Raw genomic sequence first — 26,466 nt, 5'->3', positions numbered from 1 at the left:
AGCAATCTTGATGAAAGCACACACAAGTTCACACAATAGAATGTCAGTAGCAAGACATTGTGCCTACCATTTCTTGGAATCCCACGGATTATTAAACATTCTGCCTTGGACCCCACAGACTCCTACAGGCTTTGCTGTGCTCTATAGCATTGAGAGTGACTGGACCAGTGAAGTAGGTGTGTGCCTTTGTCAGTCGTCGGGAAGAAAATGATTGGCAATAAATGCCTCCAGCTGGTGCAAGGTTCTCCATGCCGGTGGTGGATGTGTGTAAGGTGTGTGCACCTCCCTTTGTACCTATTTACTTTGGGGCACTTGTATAGATTCTGGCATCACACAATTCCATACAGACATATTATTTTTGTGAATAAACACCTTCATCGATGCGCTAAGAACAAACACTACTTTAACCACTAACCTTCGGACAGAAGTAACATCAGTGCCATCAGGTTTGCAGAACCTATCAACACAATCACACCAACCCGATAAAATAGGCTCATCATTTTTGCTCTTGAAAAAGCTTCCAACATCTTTAAACTACTTTCTCCAGAAATGGTATCAGTTTATTGAATAAAATGTTTGTATTAAAAGACCCAATAAATTGTCTCGTGGCGAAATGGTAGATGTGCGTGGACGGGACCTGTAAATCACCCCAAATCCACTAAAGGTCAGAGTCTATGTGTTGATCTCTATGTTGAACACGACACACGCTTTGACTTCAAATACCCTTTAATATATGAATACATAAGGTAGATAGTAGGAGTTATCTTGTATAAAAATTGCAGGAACAACCTGATTATAATAATGTTGCCTGCTTCGAAAATGGTCTTCCCTGGTACTTAGATGGTGTTGCCACTCTGTCACCTGTCTTTTTTGTATGTTGTTAAAATGCCATTGTTACAATGACTGCGTTGTAACAACACATACCATTACCCCGCAAGTTGTAACAACGACTTGTGGAGGGAGTGCTGGATATTGGAATAGTATAATTTAGTATTCCAACTCCAGTCTGTGCGGACAGTAGGGAAGATGTTTGATTTTAAACCCAACAACTTCTCCACCCTCCGCAAGTCGTTGTCACGCCTTTCGGGGTGATGGTATGTGTTGTTACAACGCGGTCATTGTAAGGACCTCGTTGTAATTGCATGTGGGGTGACGGATTCATAGTAAGGGCAGTTTACCCCTCGGTTGCCTTGCAAAGCGACCTGTGGAAAGTGAGTCTCACTTTCTCCACCATGTTACTTGTAAGGGTGGGTGGAGTTCGCGGAGTTGTACTCTGCTGAATTCCATGGAGTTGCTGAAAAACGACTTTGTGAGATTCCACTGAGTTCTGTATGCTGTTGGAGTCACTTATAGTGTTCTAATCTGGGGTCCCGTCTCAAACCAAATGTGTGTTATGTATTTTCCTATGAATAGTATGCCTTATACGGTTATAGCACCATCTCTACCCACCCCTCCCACACCTCACAGGCTCTCTTCCTACTTTATCTGCTGTTGGCTGCCATTTTACTCCGGCCCTTTTCACCGTCGGCCTTCTGCAAGGTCTTGCAGATGAGGGTGACAATTCCCTCGGCTGCTCCTGCTTCTTTCTTGTGAGCCCACTGGCCTGCTTTGAGCGCGACAGGAGCGGCCTGCGTATGTCTTCTTGGTCTAGGCTGTGCTGGGCCGGGCACAGAGCTGCAATGCTCACACAGCATAGGGCAGAGACTGCTGAAGGCGGTGACTGACAAGCTCATTATGTACATTGTCACCGGATGGCTCTCGTCAGCGGATGGTGTTTCAAAATCTTTATAGCTGTTCAGAATCATTGCTCAAAGGAGTCCTAAAGTTAGGAGTCCTAACTTTACTAATCCTGAGCTGAGAAAAATCCTAACTTTAAGACTTTTTGTATTCACAGAAGGCATTTAGGAGTCCTAAAGTTAGGAGTCCTAACTTTACTACTCCTAAACTGAGAAAAATCCTAACTTTAAGACTTTCGGTATTCACAGAAGACATTTAGGAGTCCTAAAGTTAGGACTCCTAACTTCTGTGAATACCAAAATGAGTAAGTGTCTTCTGTGAATACCAAAATGAGTAAGTGCCTTCTGTGAATACCAAAATGGTAGTAAGTTTAGGATTTTGTCTTAAGTTAGTTCTGTGAATCGGGCCCAAGGTTTCCAAGTGGTTTGTGGCCCGGAACAGACACAGGTTTCTGGTTTACCCTGGCAGTACAACATGTCATCTGATTAAAATTACTGCTTCTTCTGCTGACTGGAATTACTGTGTCTTGTTTGTCTTTGCACCCTGGGAACGAAATTCAGTCTCCAGGTCTAATTTCTAGATGCCACCTGACACACTGTGGCTGTGGGAGCCTTAATAAAGTAGACAGCAATCTTGATGAAAGCACACACAAGTTCACACAATAGAATGTCAGTAGCAAGACATTGTGCTTACCATTTCTTGGAATCCCACGGATTATTAAACATTCTGCCTTGGACCCCACAGACTCCTACAGGCTTTGCTGTGCTCTATAGCATTGAGAGTGACTGGACCAGTGAAGTAGGTGTGTGCCTTTGTCAGTCGTCGGGAAGAAAATGATTGGCAATAAATGCCTCCAGCTGGTGCAAGGTTCTCCATGCCGGTGGTGGATGTGTGTAAGGTGTGTGCACCTCCCTTTGTACCTATTTACTTTGGGGCACTTGTATAGATTCTGGCATCACACAATTCCATACAGACATATTATTTTTGTGAATAAACACCTTCATCGATGCGCTAAGAACAAACACTACTTTAACCACTAACCTTCGGACAGAAGTAACATCAGTGCCATCAGGTTTGCAGAACCTATCAACACAATCACACCAACCCGATAAAATAGGCTCATCATTTTTGCTCTTGAAAAAGCTTCCAACATCGTTAAACTACTTTCTCCAGAAATGGTATCAGTTTATTGAATAAAATGTTTGTATTAAAAGACCCAATAAATTGTCTCGTGGCGAAATGGTAGATGTGCGTGGACGGGACCTGTAAATCACCCCAAATCCACTAAAGGTCAGAGTCTATGTGTTGATCTCTATGTTGAACACGACACACGCTTTGACTTCATTGTCAAATACCCTTTAATATATGAATACATAAGGTAGATAGTAGGAGTTATCTTGTATAAAAATTGCAGGAACAACCTGATTATAATAATGTTGCCTGCTTCGAAAATGGTCTTCCCTGGTACTTAGATGGTGTTGCCACTCTGTCACCTGTCTTTTTTGTATGTTGTTAAAATGCCATTGTTACAATGACTGCATTGTAACAACACATACCATTACCCCGCAAGTTGTAACAACGACTTGTGGAGGGAGTGCTGGATGTTGGAATAGTATAATTTAGTATTCCAACTCCAGTCTGTGCGGACAGTAGGGAAGATGTTTGATTTTAAACCCAACAACTTCTCCACCCTCCGCAAGTCGTTGTCACGCCTTTCGGGGTGATGGTATGTGTTGTTACAACGCGGTCATTGTAAGGACCTCGTTGTAATTGCATGTGGGGTGACGGATTCATAGTAAGGGCAGTTTACCCCTCGGTGGCCTTGCAAAGCGACCTGTGGAAAGTGAGTCTCACTCTCTCCACCATGTTACTTGTAAGGGTGGGTGGAGTTCGCGGAGTTGTACTCTGCTGAATTCCATGGAGTTGCTGAAAAACTACTTTGTGAGATTCCACTGAGTTCTGTATGCTGTTGGAGTCACTTATAGTGTTCTAATCTGGGGTCCCGTCTCAAACCACATGTGTGTTATGTATTTTCCTATGAATAGTATGCCTTATACGGTTATAGCACCATCTCTACCCACCCCTCCCACACCTCACAGGCTCTCTTCCTACTTTATCTGCTGTTGGCTGCCATTTTACTCCGGCCCTTTTCACCGTCGGCCTTCTGCAAGGTCTTGCAGATGATGGTGACAATTCCCTCGGCTGCTCCTGCTTCTTTCTTGTGAGCCCACTGGCCTGCTTTGAGCGCGACAGGAGCGGCCTGCGTATGTCTTCTTGGTCTAGGCTGGGCTGGGAAGGGCACAGAGCTGCAATGCTCACACAGCATAGGGCAGAGACTGCTGGAGGCGGTGACTGACAAGCTCATTATGTACATTGTCACCGGATGGCTCTCGTCAGCGGATGGTGTTTCAAAATCTTTATAGCTGTTCAGAATCATTGCTCAAAGGAGTCCTAAAGTTAGGAGTCCTAACTTTACTAATCCTGAGCTGAGAAAAATCCCAACTTTAAGACTTTCTGTATTCACAGAAGGCATTTAGGAGTCCTAAAGTTAGGACTCCTAACTTTGCTACTCCTAAACTGAGAAAAATCCTAACTTTAAGACTTTCAGTATTCACAGAAGACATTTAGGAGTCCTAAAGTTAGGACTCCTAACTTCTGTGAATACAAAAATGAGTAAGTGTCTTCTGTGAATACCAAAATGAGTAAGTGCCTTCTGTGAATACCAAAATGGTAGTAAGTTTAGGATTTTGTCTTAAGTTAGTTCTGTGAATCGGGCCCAAGGTTTCCAAGTGGTTTGTGGCCCGGAACAGACACAGGTTTCTGGTTTACCCTGGCAGTACAACATGTCATCTGATTAAAATTACTGCTTCTTCTGCTGACTGGAATTACTGTGTCTTGTTTGTCTTTGCACCCTGGGAACGAAATTCAGTCTCCAGGTCTAATTTTAGATGCCACCAGACACACTGTGGCTGTGGGAGCCTTAATAAAGTAGACAGCAATCTTGATGAAAGCACACACAAGTTCACACAATAGAATGTCAGTAGCAAGACATTGTGCCTACCATTTCTTGGAATCCCACGGATTATTAAACATTCTGCCTTGGACCCCACAGACTCCTACAGGCTTTGCTGTGCTCTATAGCATTGAGAGTGACTGGACCAGTGAAGTAGGTGTGTGCCTTTGTCAGTCGTCGGGAAGAAAATGATTGGCAATAAATGCCTCCAGCTGGTGCAAGGTTCTCCATGCCGGTGGTGGATGTGTGTAAGATGTGTGCACCTCCCTTTGTACCTATTTACTTTGGGGCACTTGTATAGATTCTGGCATCACACAATTCCATACAGACATATTTTTGTGAATAAACACCTTCATCGATGCGCTAAGAACAAACACTACTTTAACCACTAACCTTCGGACAGAAGTAACATCAGTGCCATCAGGTTTGCAGAACCTATCAACACAATCACTCCAACCCGATAAAATAGGCTCATCATTTTTGCTCTTGAAAAAGCTTCCAACATCGTTATACTACTTTCTTTAGGTTAAAAAACCTCAGAAACATACATTGTCGCTATACAAGTGATCTATAATTTCTATACAAATACACAAATGCAAAATTAAGCTTCTAATATTTCAAAAGGAAAATGTCAAAATTCACGCTCAATCATCAGCATTATCTGTGAAAGTTAAGTGATCCCTGAATAAATCTAGTGATAGTAAAACAAATTGAGATGGAAGTAAGCATCTTTAAATTATAAAAAAAATGATTCATATTGGTGCTGTTCCAAAGTCTGCACTATAGGGCATTATTCAGAGTTTGAGAAACAGTATTTTGTCGCAAACTCAACTAAGTCCCCAGCCGGCCGATAACTTGCTCTGCCCCCCTCTTTTAGTATTGTGTCAACTGCACCCTTGTTGGCTCCGTCTATGGAATACGTTCTCCAACAGCCCAAGGGATTATGGACCACCAGAGGAAGGACATTAGACTGCCTGCTTTATTTAGGGTGGATGGTATCATGTCTTTTTTTCGTCCTTTGCTGCCAGGAATAACAAAATATTGATTATCCCACACTGGGAAAACTCCCTGACAGCAATCTGTAAGTTGCTTTTAATTCATGATTGATGGGCAAGACAGTATGGGGCATATTCTAAAGGAGCTATAGCCGAGTTAACAGCACTTTATCGCAGCCAAAGTTGTGATAAATTTATCGCCCCAGACACAAGCTGGTGATAACAGCCCATAACACCAGGTTACCCGCGATAGCTGCCGCAAAAAACACTGCCACAGATGACCCACGCAACTGTCGCTAATGAGATGCAGAGTAGGTGTTCCCGTGCAAAAAGCTGCAAAAATACCACTCCGCAACATTCTCATAGACCAGCCAGATCGGCGATAAGATCACAAAACACGCGATAAGGTGCGTTAGCTGCAGGAAATTAACAACTGCTCTGACCTGGTGCAAAGTCAGACCACAGCCTGCACCACAAAATGAAACCCAGCCCAGAACCACACCTGAAGGGTAACAGATGCCATGGAGCCACTGATGATGCAGCTCGGAGCCCCAACAGGGAAACAACACCCACCCCCCCACCCCCAAGGCCCCCACTCCGCGGGCACCGCCCTGACCAAAGACATGCCACATCAACTACACACAATCATATACCAGATAATTCGCCTGATGTCGCACAATCAAATTTGATGCATGTGTCGTCACAAAAATGAGCATCACACATTCACCTTCAATGGAACAAATGAAAATGTATTCAAAGAAACACAGAATAGGAAATGAAGACACATGGCGGCTCCCCTCTGGCCAACTGTAGGTCACAGCCTGCAAGACAAAAATCATGATGAGAAGGTGTGTCTTGTGCACATCAAAGTATAGAAAGAGAGGGAGAGAGAGAGAGAAAGACGGACAGAGAGGGGGAGCGAGAGAAAGACGGACAGAGAGGGGGAGCGAGAGAAAGACAGACAGAGAGGGGGAGCGAGAGAAAGACGGACGGAGAGGGGGAGCAAGAGAAAGACGGACAGAGAGGGGGAGGGAGAGAAAGACAGAGAGAGGAGCGAGAGAAAGACAGACAGAGAGAGGAAGTGAGAGAAAGACGGACATAGAGGGGGAGCGAGACACAGATAACAGAAGAGATGGACAGGGAGAGAGAGTGCCGACAATGCGCACCCAGGCCACACTGCTCACCTGATGCCACCGGTGTGTCTCCAACCATGTGCGGGATTGTAGTGCAGTTCACCAGGTCACCCATCTGAAACAGATCCGTAATCTGAAATAGAGTCCAGATACATGAATGGCAAAGTACATACAATTGCACAAGACATTCTCGCCTGTCCACCCCTGTGCACCCAGACAGATGCACCCCAGCCCCTCTCACCACCTAGCGGTGCATGCCTACCCCAGCGCACCCAGGCAGATGCACCCCAGCCCCTCCCGCCACCAAGCGGTCCATGCCCGCCCCTGTACACCCAGGCAGATGCACCCCAGCCCCTCCCACCGCCCAGCGGTGCATGCCTGCCCCTGTGCACCCAGGCAGATGCACCCCAGCCTCTCCCACTGCCCAGCGGTGCATGCCTACCCCAGCGCACCTAGGCAGATGCACCCCAGCCCCTCCCGCCACCAAGCGGTGCATGCCCACCCCTGCACACCCAGGCAGATGCACCCCAGCCCCTCCCACCGTCCAGCAGTGCATGCCCACCCCGGCGCACCCAGGCCTCAATGCTCATATTCCGCCCTGGGTGTGTAGCAATGAGGGCCCACCATATGCCGCTGCTAGCCACATGCCCAGGGCCCTCGGACATGGCACCCTCGACATCATGCAGCCCGCTCCACAGGCCACCAGGTCTCACATTTTATTCTGGGTCTTGATTTCGCCATGGCAGAGGACATACCAGTGCACCTGGCATCATCGCAGGCTGCACACCCGCTCAGCCCTTGAGGTGTCACTAACTCTGTGATCTGGGGTGTGACACCACGTGGCGGTAGGCCCGCACTGCCCGCTGGCTCTGGCCTACACTGCGGTCCAGCAGGGCACACAAATCCTGAGCAGTCCGGGACTCCGGGACGGGGCATCATCGCAGGCTGCACAACCGCTCAGCACTTAAGGTGCCCCGCCTCAGTGCACCCAAAGTCACCATCCCGCGGTGGTGTGCCTGTGCTGCCCGCAATATATCCGGTGCCACCAAGTCTGTGCCCCAAAGACATGGACCCTGTATGATTGGGTATTGTGTTGCGGACGCCAACATGTCACCTCCGGTCCTGGGGAATTTGATGTTGCAGGGCCCGAGGCCTACATTAACACCACACGGATGCACCCAGATAGAGAGTGGAAATGGCATTGAGTACGTGCGCCCGGCCCTTTTTATTGGCAGGGTCACATGTCCTGTGACGCGTTTGCTGGATGGGTGTGGTGTGGGTGTAAACCAGCCATGAGGGAGTGACTGTGGCATGCTGACAACTAGACCGGTGAGCAGCATATCACTACAGGAAAGATATGGGACATGTAGCATTACCATCCCCCCTGTGAGTGTAAGCGGATTGGGCTGGCCTGGCATAAGCCAGTTCAGCATAAGGGTTTGTAAATGACCACAGGCTCGCGGTTCCTTACTGGTCTGTACAAGGAAGTAACAACTCATGCGTGTGTCCCTGTTGTTGTGTCAGCGCCACCCAGACCGCATTCGGCAATGTGACACCCTGTGACCCCTGTTCTACAACATGAGCCACATGGACATAAGAGGAGTCCAGTGAGCCTACATTCATCCATACTTCCACACTTGAAAGACCATAGACATGATACATCTGTGTGAATATGAATGTTTAATGCAAATTCAGTGGAGTGTGGCATCTGGAGTAGTGCAGGGCCATGCAAACCCCATATGAAGATGTTGGCCCGTGGAGGGCCAGCCAGGGTCCTTCAGGGAATGACATGTCCAAAGGAAGAGGAAGAGTTCAGTCCGCAGTCTGATTGCTGTTTCATTGGCGATCAAACAGCATATGGCAGTCCATGTTGAGTTCCAAGTTGAGTGTCGCAGAGTGCATCGGTGGACAGTAGAAGGTGATGATGCACAGGGCAGATCAAGCAGAAGCCGGCGCTATGGTGGAGATGCAAGCTACTGCGTCCTTCTTACCACAAGGGCAGAATCATCCACATCTTCATCCTCTGCTGTTTCATGTGCCTCACGTGGGCGTGGTAGTGTTCTCTCTGGAGCACTGTGTGGCAGTGACACATCAGTGGCTGGAGGTGAAAGGTCTGCGCACAGTGTGGCACTGATACTTCAGGGGGCGGAGATGTGGATGGAGTGGTAGCAGCAGCATGCATCAGCACCAGGCCTTGTGGCATCAATGCCATGAGGATGATCCTGAGGTCATTCAGGAACCCAGCTACCGCTCGCTGGTGTGCAGCCGTGGCAGCCATGGCAGCCGCTCGTTCCGCATTTGTCCGCTCCATGGTCTCTGTTAACCTCTGCATGTTTCCCAACTCCTGTGTGAAATCGCTAGAGCCACACTGACTGGACAGTTGTTCTATTCTCTGCGTCAGGGCTCCAGTGATGACAGCCATGGTCCGTTGGAGAGCATGGAGCTGACTATGGGTTTCCATTAGGGACTATGAGTGGTCCCCGATGGGACAGACTAAGTATGGGCGGAAAATTTGTTCTTCTCGCGGAATTTGCGGATGTTCCGCGATTTCGCGATCCGCGAATCGCGCAAAATCGCGGCAAAATCCACGAATCCGCGAGCAGGACAAATTTTGCTCAGGAAGCACTTACAGGGTTACAGCAGGTGCCCAAGTTGAAGCTAATTTCTTTGTAACCATTTACAAAATGGTTACAAAGAAATTAACTTCAACTTGGGCACCTGCTGTAACCCTGTAAGTGCTTCCTGAGCAGAATTTTGCTTCCTGAGGCGCCTTGTTGCCTACTTGCAACTATTCTCTGACCCTGCTCTGACCCTCAAAGCAGAGTCAGAGAATAGTTACAACTAGGCAACGAGGCGCCTGTCCCAACAATTAAACCTCAGCAGGAAGCATTTACAGATAAAAAAATGCAGGTGTCCGAGTTGAAGATCAAATTCATTAACGCATTATAATCAGCCTAAGACTCTAGTGAGCACGGTCGATGCTAGGCAGGTGTGCTTTCTCCCCAGATCTACAGTCTACAATTAGCTGTAATCCATGATGGGGGTCTAGGCATCCACAAGTTTCTCGAGCGCAATCCCCCTTTACTTCCAGTGACCAGGAGGCTGCTTTCTCCTCATCTGCTGCGCTGATCGGTCTCTGACCCTTCATAAACAAGAGGCATTTGAACTCGCACACAACTCTTCTGGGCATTTACACAGCTGTAGTGCAGGAAAAGCACGATACATTTACCCAACGAGGTAGCACTTACTACTTTCTCCTCATCTGCTGCTCTTATCGGTCTCTGACCCTTCATTAACAAGAGGCATGTGAACTCGCTCAGAAGCCCGGCTCCACACGCACTAGGCTATGCAACCTCTTCCCTCTCTTTCTACCACTGTGATGGACAGCTCACTCGAGGGACCTCGGCGCCTATGGGCGTGGTGGCAAAGTTACAGACACACGTGGTCACTGAACACAACTCTTCTGGGCATTTACACAGCTGTAGTGCAGGAAAAGCACGATACATTTACCCAACGAGTTAGCACTTACTGCTTTCTCCTCATCTGCTGCTCTTATCGGTCTCTGACCCTTCATAAACAAGAGGCATGTGAACTCGCACAGAAGCCCGGCCCCACACATAGTAGGCTATGCAACCTCTTCCCACCCTTTCCCCCACTGTGCTGGACAGCTCACTCGAGGGACCTAGGCGCCTATGGGCGCGGTGACAAAGTTACAGACACACGTGGTCACTGAACACAACTCTTCTGGGCCTTTACGCAGCTGTAGTGCAGGAAAAGCACGATACATTTACCCAATGAGATAGCACTTACTGCTTTCTCCTCATCTGCTGCTCTGATCGGTCTCTGACCCTTTATAAACAAGAGGCATGTGAACTCGCACAGAAGCCCGGCCCCACACACACTAGGCTATGCAACCTCTTCCCGCCCTTTCCCCCACTGTGATGGACAGCTTACTTGAGGGACCTCGGCGCCTATGGGCGCAGTGGCAAAGTTACAGACACATGGGGTCAACTCCTCTGGGCATTTACGCAGCTGTATTTTAGGAAAAGCACGATACATTTACCCAACGAGGTAGCACTTACTGATTAGCCAGTAGAAAGTACTCCAGTTAAGTATGGTGCAAATCGCAAAAAAATCCGCGATTTCGTGGGAAAATCCGCTGATTTTTTTGCGATTTTGCACGAATTCGCAAACCGCTGATTCGCAAAATTCACCCATACTTAACTTAGACACCCACGTATGGCTTCTAGTTTGTCTGCCATGGTGTCGAAGCCCACCCACACCTGTTCAGCCACATTCTCCTGGCACCCCAAAACACAGCATTGGAAGGCCATGTGTTCTTTGTGGGGGTCCTGGGAGGCAGCCGTGGTGGTGGGTGCTGCCTTCTGTTCGGTCTGTGCAGGGGGTGGGGTCTCCTTGTAGCGGATGGGCTGCCCAGCTCCAGGAAGTGGGCTGCGTAGGCTGCCACGAGCAGTTGGAGGGCGTCGAAATCGAAGCTGTGGTGGTCCTCTTCGTCATCAGAGAAGAGAGGGTCGAGCTGCAGTGCAGGAGGTGTTGATTCTCCCTCTGCAATGTGAAGGGCATATGCAGTTTAACAATGTGTCCACATGTATGTTGTTGCATTGTACATGTTTTCATACAGACAGCATGACTGGGTACATTGTGGCTGTTTTGAAGGAGCTGCCTATTTGATGGGGGACAGTGGAGATTTCAACAATAGACGTGTGTGTGTGTGTGTACTTGTACATTGTCAAATCACATTTCCCTGCAATGCCAAATGTGATTGGCCAGTGTCTGCACCCAAGCCGCACCAGTTGTGTCCTGTGTTCTGTTGTAGGTGTTTAGCGGATTGTGCCACATCGTTGTCAATGTTGATGTGTTCTGCATGTGATGTGAGTGCTGCATTTTAGGGGAGTCAACTCTGCAGCTCTGATTTTGCTGCCCCTTATCCCTTTCATGTGGTGTGCCTTTGACTTCTGTGCTTATACAATGCTGACATGTTGCATAATTGGGTACATTGGTCTCTTGGTGGGAATTGGTGGTCTGGGGCATTGTTTGTCTGCAGATGTGCTCTACTTACTTGTGCATGTGTGCCATTGTGCCCATCTCCCCATCCCCCCAGACCCTGGTCCCTACTCACCCTATTTCTGTTGTGTCCGGTCCTGTTGAGCAGTGTCCGGTCCTGAAAACTCCTGCCACCGTCTCACCACTGATGAATGTGGACACCATTTCCTTCATGTCGTCCAGCTCCTCCTGTGGTGAAGGGCTCCCACCTCCAGTCTGCATAGCTGCTTTCCGGTTGTTGGCGATTTTCAGATTGGTTTTGTACTTGACATCATTCCAGCGCCTCTTGACCTCTTCCATTGTCCTCTTAAGCACTCCGACTGCATTCACCTTGTCCACGATGGACTGCCATTGTCCATTTTCTGTTGCCAATGACACAGTGGAGGTGATGAACAGTTGTTGATGGTGTTCTACCACCTCTGTTATCAGGATCCTGTTTTCCTGCGGACTGAACCTTTTCTTCCTACTCTTCTTCTCCTTGCCCTTCCCTGACTCCGAGGTCCCAGGCTGGTCCTCCCAGTGGGCTTGTGGGGTTCTGGTTCTCCTCCGTACTTGCTCCGGCAATGTCCATTGTGCTTCGCTGTTGTTTGGCATTTGTTTGTCTGTTTTTTTCTACTTTTATGATGATTGTTCTCGCCTGACACGTGTGAATTGCAGGCCTGTAGCTGGTTTTCACTGATTTTTGTATGTGTGGCGTTGAATTTAACGGGGTAAGTTGATGCGTTATCTGGAGACTACCGCATGGTCCCACCCTGTTGTGAATACTTGGTTAACACAGCGTAAATTTTCCGCGATAGACTGTGATGTTAAGAGTTGCAGTGAGTTACTTTTGCAATCGTTATCACACGTTCTTGAGAATATCCCCCTATATATTTGGGGTGAATGCAGAAATTTGAAGTTTTGTTTTTTACTTCTGCACATTGCAATTTAAGAGTGGGGTGATTTTCATGTATTTTACTCAGTTTTAATCATATAACTGTTCTCTATGTTGAATTTGATTCTGCATCCGTTGCCAAGCCCTCTGGTCACATTCTGAGGAGAGAGCCTTTCTCATTTCCACCATTGTGTGCTGGATTGTTGTTCCACATTAGGACAGCCATCTTTATTGCACATGTTTTAGTTGTTGAACAAGCAGTTTCAGCAGACTGGGTGCCCCATTTATTGATGGCTGTCACCCATCCGTGCATCACCGTCCTGACTCTGGCAGTAGCGGTCGCTCCCCTGGCCAGCTGGTATCGTAGCGCTTAGCTGCTTTGCTGCTCTCTGCCATTTACCTCGATCAGCGCTCTGTGCCTCATTCTAAGCATAGCGCTTGTTGCTTATTTAGCGCGCATTACAATCCGTGCCTGAATCATTGGTGTTTGCTCGTGCTGGCATATTATATATGTGCCTGAATCACTGTTGTTTGCTCGTGCTGGCATATTACTGTAGCACTTTTGTAAGAAGTCCGCATTGAATGTTGTGAAGATCCTTGCCTGCTTGCACATACATACTCGCCCCGTTTTCACGTTTGTTTTTGCTGCCATTTTGTGACTGTGCCTCCCGGCCCGTAGCTCCGCCCCGCTCCCGCCTCCCAGCTGACCCTCCCTCGCCCCTCCCCTTCCACTATCCACATATGACTGATGCCCATACGTGCAGCGGTCACGCGCAGCGGTCGCGCCGAAGGTGCGCCAAAGGTAAGCCCGTCTACGCCCGTCCGCGCCTGGACTGCGCCCAGCGCCAGATCCCCTGGCCCCGCAACCCACACTCCTCCCGCTTAACGTATAACACCGCCACCCTCCTAGCCCTTAACCCCGGACGCACAGCAAAATGCTACTATGCTGCCCCAGGACATACCCACGGTCCCTTCGCCTGCCACTGCTGCAAGTTTACCAGCATCAAGACCCACACCAAATCCACCAACCACAAACACAGCTCCGACTCTAACCACCTGAAGTGCATCCTGCTGAACACCCACTCGGTCCACAGACACGCCACTGAACTTTGGGACCTACTCGATACTGCATCGCCGGACGTCGCCTTCCTTACAGAAACCTGGATGAACACCTCATCAGCACCCGACATCGCCATAGCCATCCCAGACGCTTACAAGATCATCCGAAAAGACGCGCCAACCAAACAGGAGGATACATGTGTAAGAGGGGGTCCCTGTAAAGGTAGTGTATGCCAATGGGCCACACTAGAACATGATTAATGACCAATTAGTCAAACAATATACAATGACATTTCCATTGGTAATAAAGTTTTATTACCAAAAAACAAAGGACAAAAATATCAGCGACAATACAAAAATTCAATATATTGACAAGCCCCAAAGGGGGGGGGGAAGGAGAGAGGACAGGAATGCTAGAAAAGAAGGTGATAAAGCAAATAGACACAGTATAAATGATGACCTGATTATTACAAGGTTAATGACACTATACAAAAAATTACAATACAGAGGCCAAAATACGGCCAAATTCAAACAATTAACAAATAGTCCAAAACATCCGGCACATATGACAATTCAAATTAATGAGGGTTGTGCCCGGTGTATCAACAAAAAACAGTCGACGTTTCGACCCCTAATAACAGGCTGAATATAGTCCTTTCACGGGGTCTTCATCAGGACGTCACACGGGGAAGGGGAAGGGGGCCAAACTGTGGGAAAAGATATTGCGACTTTAATACATGGTAAAGACGGCAGTTTATCCAATAGTCTAAACCAAGCAATTAATTTAAAACAAATACAGCAAAAATAAATTACCATGGGGTACGGCCTGGAGGGGCTCTGTACACTGGGTTGGCGCCACGCAAATAAGTCGCGGTCAGTCAATAATGGTGGAAGACTCCACTGGAGAGGAGAAAATCTTCAGTTAAATCTGTACATGCAATAAGTCAAAGTACATACTATGATAGTTAAACGAAGGCACTATGGACCTTCTTAAAATACTTAAGGCGTCCACAAGAGCAGAACAACAGGCCTTGTTACCACTCTTAGAGTTATAATCATGAAAATGATAGTTAAATACCTCGGTACTCTGGCGGAAAGGCTACACCAGGAAACAGCGAGTAGGGCACATATAGTGGAATGTGGCCACTCGAGCGAGCTGGAAATGAGTAAGTAAATACACTCACGTTACTGAATATGCAACACTGATAGCCAAAAAGATTAAAAGGTTTTTATTAAAGGCCAATGTTGACAGACGTAGCGATGGGGGCCACCTTCGCTCCAAACCTGGCTATAATCTTCATGGATTATTTTGAACATCAGCACATTTTCTCAGTCACTAATCCATTCAAGGCCCATCTGCCCCTATGGGTCAGATACATAGATGACGTCCTTTGCATTTGGGACGGAGACGGTGACCAACTCCAAGTGTTTCATAATTGGCTTAACTCCCGCAACTCGGCGATCCAGTTTACGATGGAATCCAGCAAAGAAGCCATACCTTTCCTAGACATTTCGATCTACGTAGAATCAGACCATTTGCACACTACCTTGTTCAGGAAGCCCACTGAGCGTAATTCACTTTTACAATACCAGAGTCACCACCCTAGAGGTTTAAAAGACAACCTGCCAGTCGGCCAATTCTTCAGGATTAGGAGGAATTGTTCCACAAGAGCCGATTATTTCAAAGAGTCGGAGGTCTTGAGTGAACGCTTGATATCACGGGGGTACCCCATCAGGTTGGTTAAGAGAGCCAGAAAACGGGCTTGGTACAACCCCCGAGATTCCCTACTTAATCCAAATGCAAATGACGCCTCACGTGCCACAACTGATCGCGTGATTTGCGTTACGACCTTCTCTACTCGCAGCAACGACATTAAGAAGATCATCAACCATAACTGGCCATTGGTGGCTGATGTTATCAACCAAACAGAGTTGCCCCTTCACTCTTTTAAGAGAGCTAAAAACATAAGGGACATGGTTGTCCACTCTTTCCTTGAATGCGAGAGCCAACCCACTCTAACATCCCTCTGGAATTTGCCCCCTGTAATTGGCCACTACAGATGTGGTGGGTGTACTGCTTCCGACACCACAATCCAGACCAAAACATTTGACCACCGGGGACGCACGTATACCCTCAAACACTATACCAATTGTAATTCCACTGGAGTGATATACATCATTCGTTGCCCATGTAGTCAATTGTATGTAGGTCAGACGCAACAAAAAATTAAGGCTAGAATTTCATCCCATTGCAGTAGACTGAGATGTAAAGTGGCAGGCGCCCCCCTTGTGGACCATTGGCTGACAGCTGGCCATTTGGTCACAGACTTGCGGTGGTTTGCCGTTGAAAAGGTGACTCTCGGGAGAAGAGGAGGTAACCTCCTGTCTATCCTGAACACACGGGAGTCCAAATGGATGTCACTTCTGGACTCCATCAAATACGGATTGAATGAACAGGATAGCAGTCTATCACAATTGGCAGCGTTAGGTTGATACATCTAACATGTCCCTTATTGTACCATCATGACTACAGCAACTGAGACTTCAAAGTCAATCTTTGTAATTTTCGGAATAGTGGTTAAATGGGTCTTCATCCTCCTGTGTGAGAGATGCACCCATTTTTCACGATTTTGCTTAATTCGTGTGTTGTTTCCCATCTGTAGCTTGGAATTTAATTATGTCTCTTGGAATATTGGTTAAATGGGCTTCCATCCTCCTGTGTGAGAGATGCCCCCATTTTTCACAATTTTTCTTAAATCATGTGTTGCTTTCTATTTTGTAGTTTGGAATTTAATTCAAGAACTGGTTTACTTCCTCCTGTGTGAGAGAAGCACCACTTGTAACAAATGACAATCTGGGTGTTTTGAATTGACCACCACTGACATCCTCTTGCATGAGATTTGCACCGATTTATCATAACTGTCCTGTGATTCTTTTCACTATCTTTATTCATTTGTGCCGGTTGAGAAACTCTCTAACATCGCTGCCTTAAATCATCCCCTCCCCGTGTTAACCTCGAGTATTTCTTCCATTTTAATGGAATCAACATTAGCCGGCCCCGCCCACAAACTCCGCATTGCGGTTTTGCGGTGTTGCTGTCCGGATCCTTGCAGACGCCGTTCAGTCCGGATCCTTGTAGACGCCTTCCAGTCGATTTAATGTAAGTGAATAGTTGACGGGTGGCTTTGTCGGCTCTCTTTTTGAGCTAAGAAAATAATCGTTATCTCACTCTTTAGGAACTAAGGGACCACGAGCCCTGCGAATTATATTCGGCCTTCTGTGGAGCCTTGCAGTAACACATCGGCTGCGCGGCCAATGAAGCACCCAGACGTATAGCTTGCTTGCCACAAATTCTTGTGAGTAAGAGTCCCGGTACGGTTTTGTACGGTTTTGTTTGACGGTTTTTAAGTGCAGATTCTAGCTCTTTTCTTAAATTTTTCAGCAGCGGTTTTGTTTTTGTTTTTGTTTTTGAAAACACACGCCAATCCGCCTTCGTGTCAGCAGTTTCTCCATACAAACGGCTCCTCACACTATCACGGTGACGGAGGCCTTTGATGCACTTGAGATAACCATGTCCCCAAAAACAGTTTCTTGTACGTCTGTCAACATTGGCCTTTAATAAAAACCTTTTAATCTTTTTGGCTATCAGTGTTGCATATTCAGTAACGTGAGTGTATTTACTTACTCATTTCCAGCTCGCTCGAGTGGCCACATTCCACTATATGTGCCCTACTCGCTGTTTCCTGGTGTAGCCTTTCCGCCAGAGTACCGAGGTATTTAACTATCATTTTCATGATTATAACTCTAAGAGTGGTAACAAGGCCTGTTGTTCTGCTCTTGTGGACGCCTTAAGTATTTTAAGAAGGTCCATAGTGCCTTCGTTTAACTATCATAGTATGTACTTTGACTTATTGCATGTACAGATTTAACTGAAGATTTTCTCCTCTCCAGTGGAGTCTTCCACCATTATTGACTGACCGCGACTTATTTGCGTGGCGCCAACCCAGTGTACAGAGCCCCTCCAGGCCGTACCCCATGGTAATTTATTTTTGCTGTATTTGTTTTAAATTAATTGCTTGGTTTAGACTATTGGATAAACTGCCGTCTTTACCATGTATTAAAGTCGCAATATCTTTTCCCACAGTTTGGCCCCCTTCCCCTTCCCCGTGTGACGTCCTGATGAAGACCCCGTGAAAGGACTATATTCAGCCTGTTATTAGGGGTCGAAACGTCGACTGTTTTTTGTTGATACACCGGGCACAACCCTCATTAATTTGAATTGTCATATGTGCTGGATGTTTTGGACTATTTGTTAATTGTTTGAATTTGGCCGTATTTTGGCCTCTGTATTGTAATTTTTTGTATAGTGTCATTAACCTTGTAATAATCAGGTCATCATTTATACTGTGTCTATTTGCTTTATCACCTTCTTTTCTAGCATTCCTGTCCTCTCTCCTTCCCCCCCCCCCCTTTGGGGCTTGTCAATATATTGAATTTTTGTATTGTCGCTGATATTTTTGTCCTTTGTTTTTTGGTAATAAAACTTTATTACCAATGGAAATGTCATTGTATATTGTTTGACTAATTGGTCATTAATCATGTTCTAGTGTGGCCCATTGGCATACACTACCTTTACGGGGACCCCCTCTTACACATGTATCACATAGCACCCAGGTCCCCGTGACTATATGGGTTTAACCCCCCTTTGTGTAACACAACCAAACAGGAGGAGGCTTCGCCATCGTCCATAACAACACCATCACAATCACGACTAGCTTCGACGTCAACCCTGCAACCGCCGAACACCTCCACTTCCAGATCCACACCAACCCCAGGACCACACTTAGAGGCACCCTCATCTACAGACCACCAGGAACCCGTAAACAATTCAGCAAAGACATCACTGACTTCATCAGCCCACATGCCCTCGCCTCCGAGAACTACATTCTACTAGGAGACCTCAACTTCCACCTGGAAAAAAAAAACGACTGCAACACCAACACCCTTCTGGACAACCTGGCCAATCTCGGACTCAAACAACTTGTTGACACCCCCACACATGTAGCCGGACACACGCTCGACCCAATCTTCACCTCCAGCAAACACATCTCCTTCGATAGCACCACAACTCTCCATTGGACGGACCATAGTTGTGTTCACTTCAGCTACAAAACTACCTCAACGCACAACCCCCCACAACCTATTCCTCGAAGAAACTGGAACAAAATCACCACCGACCAACTCCTCACATCGCTCAACCAAAACCCTCCCACCCTCTCATCGGACCCAAACCAAGCTGCCACCAAACTCAAACAATGGATCACTCACAGCGTTGAAGAATTAGCACCCTTGAAAAACCACCAAACCAAACAGGGTAGAAAAAAGGCCCCCTGGTTCAACAACGACCTTAAGAAATCCAAGAAACTATGCCGTACTCTCGAGAAAACTTGGAGAAAAAACCCAACCACTGACAACATGACCACCTTCAAGACAGCCTCCCGTAAACACCACCAATTGATCCGATCCACCAAAAAAATCAGCATTCAAGGATCGACTCGACAACAACGCCCATAACAGCAAGGAATTATTCAACATCGTCAAAGAATTCACCAACCCCACCGCAGCCTCAAACGACAAGACCTCTGCGATTCGTTATCCTCCTTCTTCTACAACAAAATAGCCGACATTCATAACAGCTTCGAGAACATTTCCAAAGAACAATCCTCTCCACCCACCTCCGAACCTAAACCGCCCTCTAACAACCTCAGCACCTGGAACCCAATCACCACTGAAGACACCATCCGCCTAATGAACTCCATCCATTCTGGCTCACCAACCGACCCCTGTCCCCACCACATCTTCAACAAAGCAGACTCCATCATCGCACCCCATATCCGTGATGTCATCAACTGCTCCTTCAGCTCCGCTACCTTCCCAGAAAGCTGGAAACACGCCGAACTCAGCGCCCTCCTGAAGAAACCCACAGCAGACCCCTCTGAGCTCAAAAACTACCGCCCCATATCCCTCCTCCCATTCCCTGCCAAAGTCATTGAGAAAGCCGTCAATAGCCAGCTCGCCGCCTTCCTTGAATCCAACAACTCCCTCGACCCCTCACAGTCCGGCTTTCGAGCCAAACACAGCACCGAAACCGCCCTCATTGCAGCGATAGACGACATCCGAACACTACTGGACAACGGAGAAACAGTGGCCCTCATCCTACTCGACCTTTCCGCCGCCTTCGACACAGTCTGTCACAGCACCCTCATACAACGCCTCAGCAACATAGGCATACATGGAAAAGCCTTGGACTGGATCATCTCATTCCTCTCCGGGAGAACCCAGAGAGTCCGACTTCCCCCATTCAAATCAGAGGCCACCGAAGTCAACTGGGGAGTACCACAAGGATCATCACTCAGTCCCACCCTCTTCAACGTTTACATGAGTCCACTCGCATCCATCGCACGTCAACACAACCTTATCATCTCCTACGGTGACGACACCCAGCTGATCCTTTCCCTTACCAAAGACCCTAACACCGCCAAAACCAATCTTCACGAAGGCATGAAAGAAGTAGCCGAATGGATGAAAAACAGCCGCCTAAAACTTAACTCAGACAAAACGGAGGTCCTCATCCTAGGATCATCCCCCTCTGCCTGGGACGACTCAAGGTGGCCTTCGGCTCTGGGCACTGCTCCCAAACCCACAGACCACTCAAGTAACCTTGGCTTCATCCTAGACTCCTCACTCTCGATGACCAGACAAGTCAACGCCGTCTCATCCTCCTGCTTCAACGCACTTCGTATGCTCAAAAAAATCTTCCGCTGGATCCCCCTGAGACAAGAAAGACTGTCACCCACGCACTGGTCACTAGTCGACTGGACTATGGAAACACCCTCTATGCCGGAATCACAGCCAAATTACAGAAAAAACTCCAACGCATCCAAAACGCTTCAGCGAGACTCATTTTGGACATCCCTCGCCAAGATCACATTACCGGTCACCTGAAAGACCTCCGCTGGCTTCCCGTCAACAAGAGAATAACATTCCGTCTCCTCACCCACGCACACAAGGCCCTCTACAAACTAGGACCCGAAGGCCTCAACACTCGACTGTCCTTCTACACTCCCGCCCGCCAACTAAGATCCTCCAATCAAGCCCTCGCCGCAGTTCCGCGCATCCAAAGATCCACCATGGGAGGAAGATCCTTCTCCTACTTGGCGGCCAAGACCTGGAACTCACTCCCCACTCACCTCCGCCTTACACAGAACCACATCTCCTTCAGAAAAGAACTTAAAACCTGGCTATTTGATAAATAATGAACCCCCTCCCCAAGCGCCTTGAGACCCTCTGGGTGAGTAGTGCGCTATATAAATTCCTGAACTTGAACTTGAACTTGAATTTATAAGGTACTTTTTTTTAATCTGTTGATAATTCTTTATTTTGGGGCAAGATAGTATATGTTTGAGGATATTCAAGGCATTTGTCATAAGACATTATTCAGTTTTTAACTTCTGCACATCGCATTTTTTATGAGGGGAAGGATGATTTTCATGTATTGTACCCTGTTTTAATCTGATAACTCCTCTCTGTGTTGAATTCGACTCTGCATTTTTGCCCAGCTCACTGAGGAAAGAGCCTTTCTCATTTCCACCATTTTGTGCCCGATTTGATACGCCACATTAAAACAGCAATCTTTATTACACACGTTCTTGTTGTTGGCAAGCAGTTTCAGCAGACGGTATGCCTTATTTAATGATGGCTGTCACCCATACGCAAAGCAATTTGTAAGCTGCTTGTAATTCTTGTTTTGAGGTAAGATAGTATATGTTTGAGGGGATTTAAACATTAGACAATAGACAATATTTCATTTTTATCATCTGCACAACTCATTTCATATGGAGGCAGGTTGATTTTCATGTTTTTTATTCAGTTTTTATTTTGCACAATTTTATTCTAAAAACTGCCACCTGTATTGAATTAGACTCTGCATTCCTTGCCTAGCTTTCTGAGAAAAGAACCTTTCTAATTTCCACCAATTGTCCTTAATTTAGTGTTCCACATTAGAGCGGCCATCTTTGTTGTGCATCTACTAGCTGTTGAAAAAAATTATTTTGGGAGAACTTCCAACGTATTTAATGAAGGTTTTCACGCATCAGTGTGTTGTATATAAAACAGCGATTAGGTTGAGCGTTAGCAAAAGACATCCAGGTTTTCCGTTATCTTGACATTGGTTATGGCATCCATTTTGAATTCACGGCAGCCATTTTGTCTGCCGCATGCTACCTCGTGTCGACCATGTGCGTTGTCCTACCTTTCTGCTCATGGCCTCTAAACTGCCCGGCAACAAGCTATTAATAGCTCCTTTGTGTTCTCCGCTGACCGTTAGGGTCTACATCTGTTAATGGTTAGCCTTAGATTGGAATGTGTTAGCCGAGACCCCTAAGACTGATAGCTCCACCCACTGATCGATTGTGCTCTCAATATTACCTTGTATGGACATAAAATGTGCTCTTATGCTTTGTACCGCCTTCTTTTGAGCCCCTGTGCGGGTATAAATAAACCATGTGCTCAGTAGCCCTTTGTGCTACTTCTTGCAGTGCCGAAGGGTACTGTTTGAACTTTAGCACCACCTCATGAGGTGTAATAAACGTTATGTTTTGTATTTCCAGTTTCCGTGCCAACTTTTTCCTTTGGAGTCTGCGGACGTTTGTGCACAGAAGGGCGAACCCCTTGCACTAGCGGGCCCGGCTGAGGCCTGATACGACAAGTGCAGCAGGCTCATACAGCGGGCATGTCACTTGTGTGTCCAGTATGTACTAGCCTGTGTGTGCGCATCAGCATCTGCTCCAGGGCACAGTTGCTGCCTGTTTGACCTCTCATACACAAAATAAAGTGGAAAGCCATGACTAGTAACTGTCTTTCTGGTACTCTCCTGCTAGCTCTGTTTCTCCTTGTAAGGAAATACCTCTTTTTGCACATTCACCGTCACATTTTTGGACTGATGATGCTGGTTTATCAATTCTGAGAGTGCACTGAGGCCTGCTAATGAGATCTCAATGCTGGTGTTCTAACCCATTACACAGTGTTTGTCGAATTGGCTAACTCCAATTGGCAAGATCTGGCTTATAAGTCCCTAGTACATGGTACCCAGGGCATGTAAGGCTGAGAGTCCACCAAGGACTGCACCACTAATTGTGCCACCCTGTATGTGATAAGGTAAAAAATGTCTCCCAGCCTGCCACTGCAGACTGGAAGGGCAGTGGTCAAACTGCTAGTTCAACTTTGCCATTCAAAATAATGGCAAAGCCCCCCTTCCCTTAACAAGATAAGTAAGTCTTCCCTAAAGCAGGCCTAGTATCCAGCCCTAAAGCAGGGAACTTTTAGAAAGTGGCTGCTCTTAGGCCCAGTTTGTTCAGTGGCCTCACACGGTCACTGACCACTATACAACTTTCTGCCTTCCTGGGAAGTTATGTGAACAAATCCCAGGTTTTGGAACAAAATCAGCCTGCTTCAGGGTGAGGTGCCATCTCCTCTTCACAGGAAGCAACTCAGGGTGCTAGCCAGGGCTTAATTTTTAAAAAGAATAAGTGCCTCGTCAGGAGGGCACTTCAGCTTGCACCACACATTGTCCCTGTAAGTTGCCAATGTCAGTAGAAACACATCTATTAACCATCACACTCTTACAAGTGTGCCAATTCATACTAATCCCGGCCGCCACAGGTATAAGAATGGCTTGGGAGACAGCTATCAGTCATTCTGAATGTAAGCTGTTTTTGCGCTCATACCTAAATTAGCCAGACAGCACCACCATGTAGCACACTGTCATAACCCCAGTGCTGGTAATTAGGTGCCGGTGTCGAGCAATGGAAAACACAGGCTTAAATTAAGCAATGGTGTCAGCCCAAACGGTGAGCTTAAAAGGAGATGCCACTTTTGGTGGGGAAATGGTGAGCACATTCTTGACTAGATGCACTTTGCTCAGGTAAATGGGCTTGTGACAGGGACAGAGAGGGCAGACCACTGCCAAACCCAGTTTTCCGGTGGGCGTGCACCCCACAGGTAGCCACACCTCTTGGTTGGGCTACCAAGCTTCTAACAAGAGAGGAAGCATTCCAACATCTTGAGAGTGGGCAGAATAGTGCAATCTAGGATTGCCAGATGCCACACATAGCTGGAAAGTCATTACCAAAGAGGGAGGGGACCTGGTAGCCAATTAGCTGGTGACTGCATCATCCCCCAAGACACTTTCTGAGAATAAATATGATACCCCTGGCACCCTGAACCTCAGATCACATGGGGAGAAGAACTGCCCTGACCCCTGGACTGTGCAACAAGATGCTGTAGCATCTTCTGGACTGCACCTTCTGCACCCAGGGCTAGTGAAGAGAGGACTGTGCTTGTGGTACCTGACTCGGGTAAAAGTCATGCCCCAGACCAAAGCAGTGACTCCAAGGGTCAGGGTCCAAGGGTCAGTTGGCTGACCCTCTGGAACCAGCACCAGGGGGATTAAAGCTGAAGAATCTCGCCTTGGCAAGTTAGTAGCCACTTCAGAAGAACCACTGGTGACTGCTACCCAATGCCCCAAGAGACCAATCCTCGATAGTTGCACCAGAGTCAGCTGGTCCTGGAAGTGTCATATGAGTCCAGATAGGCCACCCAAGAGCGACAGCAGCCTCCACAAAAGGATATCGTTGAGATCACTGTGTACAGAGAGCTATAGTCAAGACACAGCTGGCCCTTCCACTGTCTTAAAGAGAACTTACAGGTACCCTGACCTCAAAGGCTAAACTCACCCCTCCCGACCCACGGACTGAGGAATAACTGCAAAGGCACCCCTGCTGACTGCACAGAATCAAGAGCATCCTTGGGCATCATTCATCTCCTGCATCCGCAGCATCAAACCACTCCATTGAAGTCTATGGTAGTCGTGCTTTAAAGTTCAGAAATGGACTGGAAAACTCTTTGGTGGCCAGGTTACTGTCCAGTAAGTCCAGACATTCCTAGCCTAGACATTCTCCCCATCAAATTTGGTCACCCAGGTCTGGCCAGAGTAGCCAAACTCAACTCTTACAAACTTTAGGGTTACCAATGCTTGTTTGGGGTTGAATTAAAAAATATGTTTTATAAAAAATTGATATCTCTCCAACCCTTTTTTTAAAAAAAAGAAATGGTTTTATTAGGCATATCTGTGGCACAGCATAACAAACATATATAGCATACATATTGTGTGTTCCCAGTTACTTGTGAGTTGGTGGACAAGAGCACATTTAACTCCCTTGGACGCTTATGACGAGCTCAGGTCATCATGAGCCACGGTGCTTGTATGCTCATGACGAGCTGAGCTCGTCATGACCGTTACAACGCTCACATGCTGGGATAATTCCCCTCCTGTGCAAGCGTTCTACAGGAACGGGTGTGGTCATGACCAGCTCAGCTCGTCATGAGCACACGACCACCGTGGCTCATGACGAGCTGAGCTCGTCATGAGCCCGGGGCCGCAGTGTGTGCCCCCCCGCCCCTCAGCGGTGCCGAGGAATCAGCCCCACATGCAAGGGGTTAAGAGGCCATGCATCCTACAGTATGAACCTTTCCGGTCTCAGTCCAGGACAGCAGCATAGCACTAACAGATGTTAGTGAGCATACCTCAAGGTGCACCACAGAGATGCTGCATGTAACGTAGAATAACATGGGAGGGGGATGGAAAGTAGAAAGGAAGACAGGGAGAAAGGGGGTGGCCAGACTCCTCTCATCATGCCGGATGTTAATGCACGTTTATTTAGATTGTTGTCTAGTCTATATGTCCAGTGCCATTCCGCTGGAGGGGTCCAGCCTCCTCTGAGCATAGCCGCCAGTGATTCACCAACTCCATATTTCTGGACACTAGTGCCCTGCCAAGATATGGGTTTCACATGTGGCTTCCTCCTTGAAGTCACCTATTTTGTTTCTAATTCGATGTAGTGAGTCCTCATTTTTAGTTTTGAAAAAATCTTATTCTAAGGCCTGTATATCCTTTTCAAGTCACACAAGGTCCTCTTGCAGCAAGTGCAACACTCCAGCCTGCTTGGTGATGCATTCCCACCGCGATTTGGTTATGAACGCTTCCCATAAGGTCAAGGGAGAGTTGACCGTGCCCCCGTTGAGCGTAAAGTATCCAACAATGGCCTTTCTAATGGTATCCCGGAACACCTATACGTGTGGAGCTCCAGGTGGGAGCCTCCAACTAAAAGCCTTGCTTAGGTACTCAGGGAGGTCCATTGTGATCTGCACCAGGGAGTGATCAGAGAGGGTCCGGACAGGAAAGCCACCTCAGCAATCCAAGCCGTCCCATCATGGGAGGTCAGCTAGTACTTAATGTTCGAGCAGGTGGGCCCAGCCGAGGACACTGCAAAGAATTCCGGATCATCGGCATTGAGGCCATATATGAGATCAACCTCGATCACATACCTTCCATGTTTGTCGCATATGGCCATACATGTGTTTCAGTGTAGACCCTTCCTAATGAGTATGGCCACCCTGTGCATAATTAGAGTAGCACCCTGTGTGCCTTTCACCTATCCACCCGGCGCGCAGGCGCTCACACCTGTGCTGTGT

Source organism: Lissotriton helveticus, chromosome 7 (genome assembly GCF_964261635.1).
Source record: "Lissotriton helveticus chromosome 7, aLisHel1.1, whole genome shotgun sequence".
Taxonomy (NCBI): domain Eukaryota; kingdom Metazoa; phylum Chordata; class Amphibia; order Caudata; family Salamandridae; genus Lissotriton; species Lissotriton helveticus.
Note: the sequence above shows the minus strand (reverse complement) of the source record.